Raw genomic sequence first — 8,798 nt, forward strand, 5'->3', positions numbered from 1 at the left:
ACCTGTCTGTCTCTTTTCCTCAAATCTAACGCCAACCCCATCCCCGATTCGACAGTGACCCCAATCCCAAACTACCCATCAGCCAAACTACTTCCCGCCGATTCTGTACCCAACCCAGCAATACTGTACTGTACACGTCAAGGTCTATAGAGAGTACAGTCTCTAGACCTTGATACACGTAATGCCTACTGAGGGAAACAATATCCAAGAACAGCTTTCTATTTCCAGACATTAAAGGCTTACTTTCAAGAGAGGGAAGGATCACAAAACCCATATTTGAAAATAGGAAATACATACACACTATATACATAATATAGGGGGAAATAGTTTTATATTATAACTAAATGTCACCCTCTACCATGGCCTACCAATGGAGCAATTTTCTTAAATTATCATAGAGAATACAGAGAATATATACGGCAATAAAAATAATAATTCGTTCCTTTGGCTTGCCCAACCCAAACATAATAAGCTGGGAACCTAAACTTCCCCAACGCAACACGAGGAGAAGGAATGGGTGCCCCCACGTTGGTTTCTGCACCTGAAACTGGAATATTAAACAGCTCGATCAATTACATCACAAACTTCAAATGATAACACCTTGAAGCAATTTCCTACGCTAAAGAACGTCTCCAGATTACCTCTCACTCGTCCTTACTGATGTGCAGCCTCCACAAGGCAAACTGGGTCGAAATAAATTATTTCCCATTGGCAACTGAGATTAGCCTAATTACAAAGAAAGAAATCTGTGAAATTACACATTTACTGAGATACATATCAAACAAAATATACATCATACAAATTCAGTCCTAGATATATAAGTCCTCAAGGCTGGAATAATGAATCACTAAAGAGAGACTAAGTCTAATTTCAGTAAAAAATTAACTGTACTAAGATCAATACCAACAATCTTAAGCCAAGTTCTATGAGAAATGCCAAAATACTGATGACTGAACAATGAATAATCAACTCGAAGTTGAGAGCCACGCAGATTTAGTGGTTGTATACAAAAAAAAACAATTTTCCCTCCCATATGCACGCAATTATCAAGAAGTGAAAAGTGGCATTTGCTCCTTCAAGTAATCAGATCACTTATCACAATCCTCCAAGAAAAATGTGGACTTTCAACGTAGTACTCATCTGTATTGCTAAGCAAGTCATATGTTGTGAAAAACCGTTGTATAATAAAAATCCACAATTGATGCAACCGCCGGCTGAATATGGAATCACTTAACACCACCTGGCCCAGTACTCCGGTGATGGGTCTTTATCCTCTCGCCTTCCGCCCCGTTTCAAAACTCTTCTTGGCAAAACTGCTTCTCGCTACTTTGCTTGACGTTAATTATAAGGATGAACATGTTCGAAAGTCTTTGTTTTTTTTTAAAGATAATACAATTCATTAATATACCCGGATTTTTATATACTCAGCTGTATAATCCGCTGCCATACCAAGCCCCAAAATGGATGATCCCACTACATTCTTTGACGTGAGTGGCAAAGCAGAATACTGTTAACTTCACGAAAGAAATTACTGAGAAGGAAATCCCTCAGAACTGATTCAGCAGTTTAACCGAACAACCTCCCTGCAATGATTTGGAATCACGTTAAAATAAACTAAAGAAAACCATGTGCAGTGCCTCCAGTAGCTTGAGGATCCAAAACAAATACTAATTACAATGAAAAAAATATTAAAACCTGCCACCACTTGTCCAACAAGAAAAACCATATCAGCCTACTTCTCAAACATCTCACCTCATCAGAATAGTTGAGAAAGTCATAGTGAGAGCAATAACCAAACATCTAACCAATAATGCGAGTATCACAGCTGATCGACAATCTAGAATCAAGCAGCGAAATCAACACAATATATCTTGGCTATGCCTAGAGCCTTTGACAAAGTTAATAATTTCTTACTGTGCAAAACAAAACTCATAAAAGAGCCCGAATACACAAATTTATCATAAATCAAATACGTCAAGTATTTGATCACTCTGCATGGAAAATGGCCACAATCATGCAATTCGACCATCCAAACCACCTTACTTGATACTGCTATGGAGTCTACTTTTAATAGGGGCAAATTCCAACAGTATTTTTCCGTAACAAATAAAAAAAAAATTCTACCAGTCTTGGTCCTGAGAGAATACCATTAAGCACAATGAAAGTCCCCTGAGTCGCATCTCTTCACTACATAAAAAAGAGCTTACACCTACTGTATTATTATTGTTATTATTATTCAGAATATAAACCCCTATTCATATGGAACAAGCCTACAGGGACCATTGACTAGAAATTGAAGCTTCTGAAGAATATATTAGTGTTCTTTTGAAAGTTGCATGATATCAGAGGAAATACAAACGGAAGAGGCAAGTTATTAGAAAAGAAAAAATATTACATAAAAACATAAATTTGCAAAATATTGTACAAGGTGAACTGTTTTAGGGTAGTAATGCATTGCATCTCCTCTTGAACTGTTGAGGTTCTAGTTGCACAACATCCTCAAGGCAACTTCCACATTCCAACAGTGTGAGGAATATAAGACCTCTGGAATTGAGAAGTTCGACAATGTGGCTCAGTTAGCCCACTGCCACGTTGATAAACTCATGGTAGCCTTTACTGATTTAGGCTGCCACGGACACTGAGATCTTTTCCAAAGAGAGATAACAACACTATGCACATGATATGAACAACACTAATCAAACCAACTAAAAACAGCTGCCCACCAGTAGGCTCTCTCAACCCAGTTCTATGCACCTATAAAATCAAAGGCGGCTCAAAACCAAAAACTTCTGCCTATTTATTCTGTCACAACCCTAGACATAGGTTATAAAACTACTTTTATATTATAACCCAGCCAATCAGTTGCATATCATAAACCAGCCAAAATTTCCTCTCACAGCCTCTACCTTACACAATTGCTTGCCTTGCACCATAAACCAGCCACAAATCACCCAATACATATTTAAACGTTAGTTGAACAAGTTTCCAGACTGGATGAACCATGAGCCATAATGTAATGAAACGGCCACTTCAAAAACCCCAATGCAGGGTGCAACTGCATAACATCAAGTTTTCTTGACATCACTCCTCAATCAGTTATGCTGAAATAACAGTTGAAAACTGTGTAAAAGCAATGTCATATACAAAGGACTTGGGTAATGTGCTATACAAAACACAATTTCAACACTACAATATATGTTCCTGGAGTGTTAGACCTACAATCACTTTCCAATATGAGGTTCTTTATTTTGTGACATGGCATCAAATATGCAGGTTTCTTCAGTTTCAAGTCATGGGACAGCCTTGTTTCAAAATTTGAGTCCATCTGTATTTAATGCAGTTTAGTTACAATAAAAGTACTGATACTAACTTCTTCCATCAGCGTGAGCAGGCTGTAATTAGTCCAAAACCTACTGAACTTCCGATTGCTTTATGGACGGATGTCTCCCAATAATAACTACACAGTATGCCTAAGATACAGTAAGCTTATTCTTGAGAATAAGTTATCCATCTGAAATGGTGAACATCTTGACCTATTTTGGCTGATTTATTTTGTAAGATGAAAATTTCCAACAATCTTTCTAGTTTCAGATTAAAGACAAAAACTTACTGGTGCAGTTAAACATATCCCAAATAAATAAGCTACTTTTGGGGAAGGTATGTATCCTAAAAATACACAATTCTTGGACAGGCTAATTCTCATCTCATTGAAACTAGGGCGAGTGCAGATACTAATCACCAAGTACAGAGGTACTCTGTTTTAGGTCTTAGGCCTTGCTTAAAACTTGGTATAAGTGCTGATCCCACGAAATATCAAATAGTGTGCCTGTAAAACCGGAAAAGCTTTCAAATTGCTATTGGAAAGTTCATGACCTGCTCCAGCAGTAAGCTATGCATTCTCCCACAATGGTGTGGTAGCAGTGATGATCTTTTCACTTAATTTCTCTGCTTGAGCCCTAACAGTAGGATGCTTTTTAAAAATACTGTATCAGACTTATTTTCAAGTTTCAGATAAAAATAGTTATCGAACAATGGCTGTATCTGACACGTTACAACATATTATGTACCAATCAGAAACCAGTCAATTACCATTGGTTTACTGGCTAAATAAAACTACATAGCACTACCAAAAAGTTCCAGTCTTAACTTGATGTCTTTGCTTTCATATGTACAACCAGGTTTAATCTGCTAGTAGTCAACAGGATAGGATAACAGCCCTTGTAAAACGGCTCATAAGAAAGACAATTTCTTTAGACTTCTGCATTCAGACAAAAATACAAACCACTTGTTTTTCAAGCTACGAAGTTGTTTATGAGGGAGGAGATTGAAGGTTTAAGAAATTTTTGCAAAAGGGCTTGTTGTGATTACCTGTGTTTACTGTAATCTAAGCATGCTCATTTTTATAGAATGTTTGCACAACTGGCAACATAAGATACAGCCTTTCAAGTTTGGACATTTGTGGATGATGCTTTTCAAGATAAAATATTCTGAAATTGGCACCAATATGGAGACATAATCAACATGAACATGCTGACAGACAAGAACTGTAAAACTACACTGATAAATTACCTTAACAGGAGTTCAATCATATTCTGGAATTTTCAAATAGCAAGAGACAGGGCTTTAAAATGGTACGAGGCAACTCTAAAGGTATACCATAAAACATGCCACAAATTGAAACTTGGCAGTGATGAGACAGACAACTCAAAGGAAGCAATTTGTCAGTGATAAGACAGACATCTCAAATGACGCAACTGGCGTGATGGGACAAACATTATACCTCAGGCAACTTGGCAATGATGAGACAGACATCTCAAATGAGCTAGCCAAGCCATAATAAGCAAGAAAATATCCAAAATAAAGCTATGTGACAGTGATGAGGCAGAAAACATCTCATAAAAGGCAACCTGGCAGTGATGATACAGCTCAAATGATGCAACCTCACAGTGATGAAGCAGAAACATAATAAATGAGGCAACCAGGTGGTGATGAGAGAGATCTCAAACGACGCAAATTAGACAACAAATAATGCAGCTTGGCAACGATGAGAAAAAATAACACATCTGAAATATATACCGTGCTGTCATGCAGTGTGCAGTCCCTGAACCTTTGGGATCGCATTCAGTTTCCTTAATTACTGTATAACATTATTCCAAGCAAATGCCAGCTGTACCATTACTGGTATTCCCTCCAGTTATGAATAAATTAATCAGATATCAAACTCCATTAAATCTTAAAGTTACACTTTTGGAACCTTACACAGCTTTGGCACAACACACACTTGATATATTGCCTCATTACGAACAACTTTCAAGCCGAGGAGCACACATGGTAGTGTAACAATGACAGGTGCAAGAAACATCTGCCTTCATATACTGTACAATGGGGTTTCATTTCAATATGGGTTAACATTAATGAACTAAACATGAATTCTCTAACAGATTCATTCACCAATGATTATTTTGCTGGTACCATACTGCAGCAGCATCAATTGCTTGTTTATTACTGCAGCTTTTGTGGTACAGGCTGTTATCAATATCTTTATTTTTACTCTATTATCACTGTTATAAAATGATTTAACAAGACCAACAAATCACAATTCTAGATGCTCATGGGGTTTGCCATGAGAATTTTTTATAAATGAGAAACGAAAACTGATGGAAGGTAAAATGAAAAAGTTGGATACCTAAAAAGGATGAGCCCAATGGGAGGTTAAAGAATGAGAAGCAGAAAGTAATGAAGCCAAGGACCAAAAGGACAGAGCACAGAATGTTTATCAAGTTTACCATAATGCTGTACACAAGACATTCCGGTAATGGCATACAAGGAAAATGTAAACAAAACTTGTATAACATGGGAACAGAAACGGCAATTTCTACAGCAAAAGCAAAACTAAATAATAAATGTAAATATAGTGTAAAAACCACTGGGCAAATTAAATCTAAGCTATCATTTGTCAGTAATGCAGACGTGTGCATATGACCAATAAATCTGCGAGTCCTATTGCTTACATATGAAGCCTATAGCTATGTAAGCAATTAAAAAAATCATAGTTATTTTTGTGTATTTTAAACAAGCCTTTAAAATATCTCAGGTTCATGCTGTCATCTCCTTCAGAAAATCTACATTCAACAGAATCATGGATATTTCTGATTTTATTCACATACTTGTCATTTCTTGGGTATTTCAGCAATGCATACTACCAAAGCTTTACTGATACGCAGATTGATGTTGAACACCTGGAGGTGCACAATTAATAAAAAAAAAAAAAAAAAATTTCTCCTCCACTATTCTTCAGAAATGCTTACTGTTGGTTTCCTAAGTAAAGCAAGCATAATTTCCTTTCATTGAAAACAGTGAAACAGAAATGATGAGTAAGTCCTGAGAAGACGAAGTTTCAAACGTCAGGCCAACTTGAAGTAATATGGTAGTGTATCGCCCTACCATATGTACCAATTGGATAGCATGTGCTCTCATATGCACAACATCCTCAGGTAGACAGTGGAACAGGAACTTCAAAATTTCAAGTGAAAATGCAATGCATTACTACCCTAATGCTATTCTCCTTGTATTTTAATACATTTTTCTTTTTATTAATTTGTCAATTTATTTCCTTTTAATAAGTGAGATTCCTTCTTTCTGTAGTTCCCTTTACCTTCTCTTACTTCTTAATGAGCACCATATTCTTTGGAAGCTTGAACTTTAAGTCAGTGGCCACTGTGGGCTTGTTCCATACAAAAAGGGTTCATATTCTGAATAATAATTATAATAATAATTATAATAATAATAATAATAATAATAATACAAAAAATCCTTTCCCAACAAAAAAGTAACCACCAAAAAGAAATTACAAGAAGTTCCTGATCATTATTTGTACAAAATATACATGCAACTGCAGCACCTTATGGTTGCATCCTAGGTAATGTAAGTAGGTTGTGGGTCAAAGGAATGAAGTCCCAAGCAGGTAAAACAGAGCATCTTGGGTTAGATTAGGTTAAGCAATACGCCTAGGCTAGGCCTAGTAGGATTATCAAGGTATACCTTTGCTATAAACCTACAGGAGGCCATCTTGATTCAAATTGTGCCCCAAATGGAAAAAATTTGTCCACAAAGCTGCATGAGCTTGCCTATTCAACTAGCTATAAGTGACATAACCTACTGGAACTAGGCCTATGCCACATTACTGTGGCTAGCCTACCAAACTCACAGTAGGCTAAGCTACAGCCTGTAGCCTGTCTCTGTAGGTGTAGACTTCTTGGTCGTCTGTTTATACTAGGTTTGTATAAATGTAGATTCAGTACTACCTTCTGTGCGATGTGGTCAAATAAGGAAGCCTATGGGTAACAAGTGTGCCCAGGGCCCGCTATTCTGGCCAAGGCATATTGGGCTATCAGATCTGGCCTATGCTAAGCTACGGGTTAGGATTCTCTTAAATACGGTGTTCTTTATCTGAATTCGCTTCGCCTAGCCTTCACTTCACCATCCAGTACAAATATACGGGCAAGACGCCACAAGAATATCTACGGTACGGACCTTAAGCTACCTCCGAGGCTATAGGCTCCGTAGGATACGTTAGCATGACCGAGGTCCTTCAGCAACAAAGTAGGATACCCTAAACAGAAGTCTAGCTCTCTAAAGCTTTCCCAAAGTGGTACATTGCACAAATTAAAATAACGTTCATGACCACGGGAATACAATAACAAAAGAAACATAAAGGATACAAACCGTCTAGAATACGAATTAAGGATACGTCAGTATTACCGTATCTGTACCGTCACTGTACTCTTTCAAAACATCACTGTTCTCATTGACAGTCCCACCCTAGAGGGTCGGGTAAGACTTCACTGCGTCCGCATGCTAAGAAGTATTTCTCCATATGGTTAATTCAATAAAGAAAGAACGCATTGGATGAATATATTAAATTGTTTTCCAGGAAATTATATATTATCTTCATATATCTATATAAATATTTCACGGAAATTCAAACTTTTCTTCTCATCTCAATCGAAAGTATATTACCTCATTTGTAATTGCTTAGAAAGAATCGGAGAAGTTGCGTATTAGATTATTGTTTACATGCGCGAAGAAGAGCGCATGCGCATATTGTAAACTACTTTTTTTTATGTTGTAGACTTTTTGTGGTATGAAAGATGAATTATTTGGTAAGTTTATCATGCAAGTAGGCTATGCTTCAGCAATCGACAGGCACGGTAATTTCCAAGAGAGTGAAATATAGCCAAGAAGAGAAAAATGAGGACGGAAGGGATAACTGGTAAAGATTATGGAAGCAGTGTCTGAGGAGAGATCTAATTGTTTGAATAAAAACTCTCTTGATTACAGCTCTAATTGATAATAAGGAGGATTTCTAAGACGCTGAATGCTATGGAGGGAAACGTATATGAATATCAAGACTGCATCGGTTTTTAAAGAGTTTTAAATTTAGCTCTAATGACAGATTAACTAGTTTTTTCTCTTTTTATTTGCGCGTAAATGTCGAAGAAGCACATGTAGCTCTAACTAGCTTTTTTCTTTTTTTATTTGCAGGTAAATTTTGAAGATGAAGCATATGTAGTTAACACTGTGGGATTGAACAAGGTCTGGAGTATACTGTAGGCTACCTGCATTTTCACGTAGAACTTAATATCTAATCTTCAAGGTAATGTGTCTGAAGTTATCGGGTTAATGAATAGAAATTCTTCGAAAGTAAGAGTGACCTCCAAAATACCTCACTATCATTATATCTCCCTGAAATGGAAAAACGAGTGGTGGGTTTGGATGTTGTCTGACTGATTAAAAGA

The 8,798-nt window shown here is 36.9% G+C and overlaps 1 protein-coding gene across 9 annotated transcripts in view; it reads right to left on the minus strand.

Moving 5' to 3' along the window:
- Positions 1 to 7,878, minus strand: part of alpha-Cat (catenin alpha) — a 99,555-nt gene extending 91,677 nt beyond the window's left edge. For 3 of the 9 annotated variants that reach the window (XM_067101394.1, XM_067101390.1, XM_067101384.1), the window contains exon 1: positions 7,726 to 7,865. The gene's annotated coding sequence lies outside the window, so the exon portion shown is untranslated. Of the gene's footprint in view, positions 1 to 7,725 lie in introns of all 9 variants that reach the window. The other 6 variants (XM_067101388.1, XM_067101380.1, XM_067101378.1 and 3 more) reach the window with 3 other exon arrangements.
- Between the last annotated feature and the right edge of the window lie 920 nt (positions 7,879 to 8,798).

This window comes from Macrobrachium rosenbergii, chromosome 57, assembly GCF_040412425.1.
Source record: "Macrobrachium rosenbergii isolate ZJJX-2024 chromosome 57, ASM4041242v1, whole genome shotgun sequence".
In the NCBI taxonomy this organism is placed as follows: Eukaryota; Metazoa; Arthropoda; class Malacostraca; order Decapoda; family Palaemonidae; genus Macrobrachium; species Macrobrachium rosenbergii.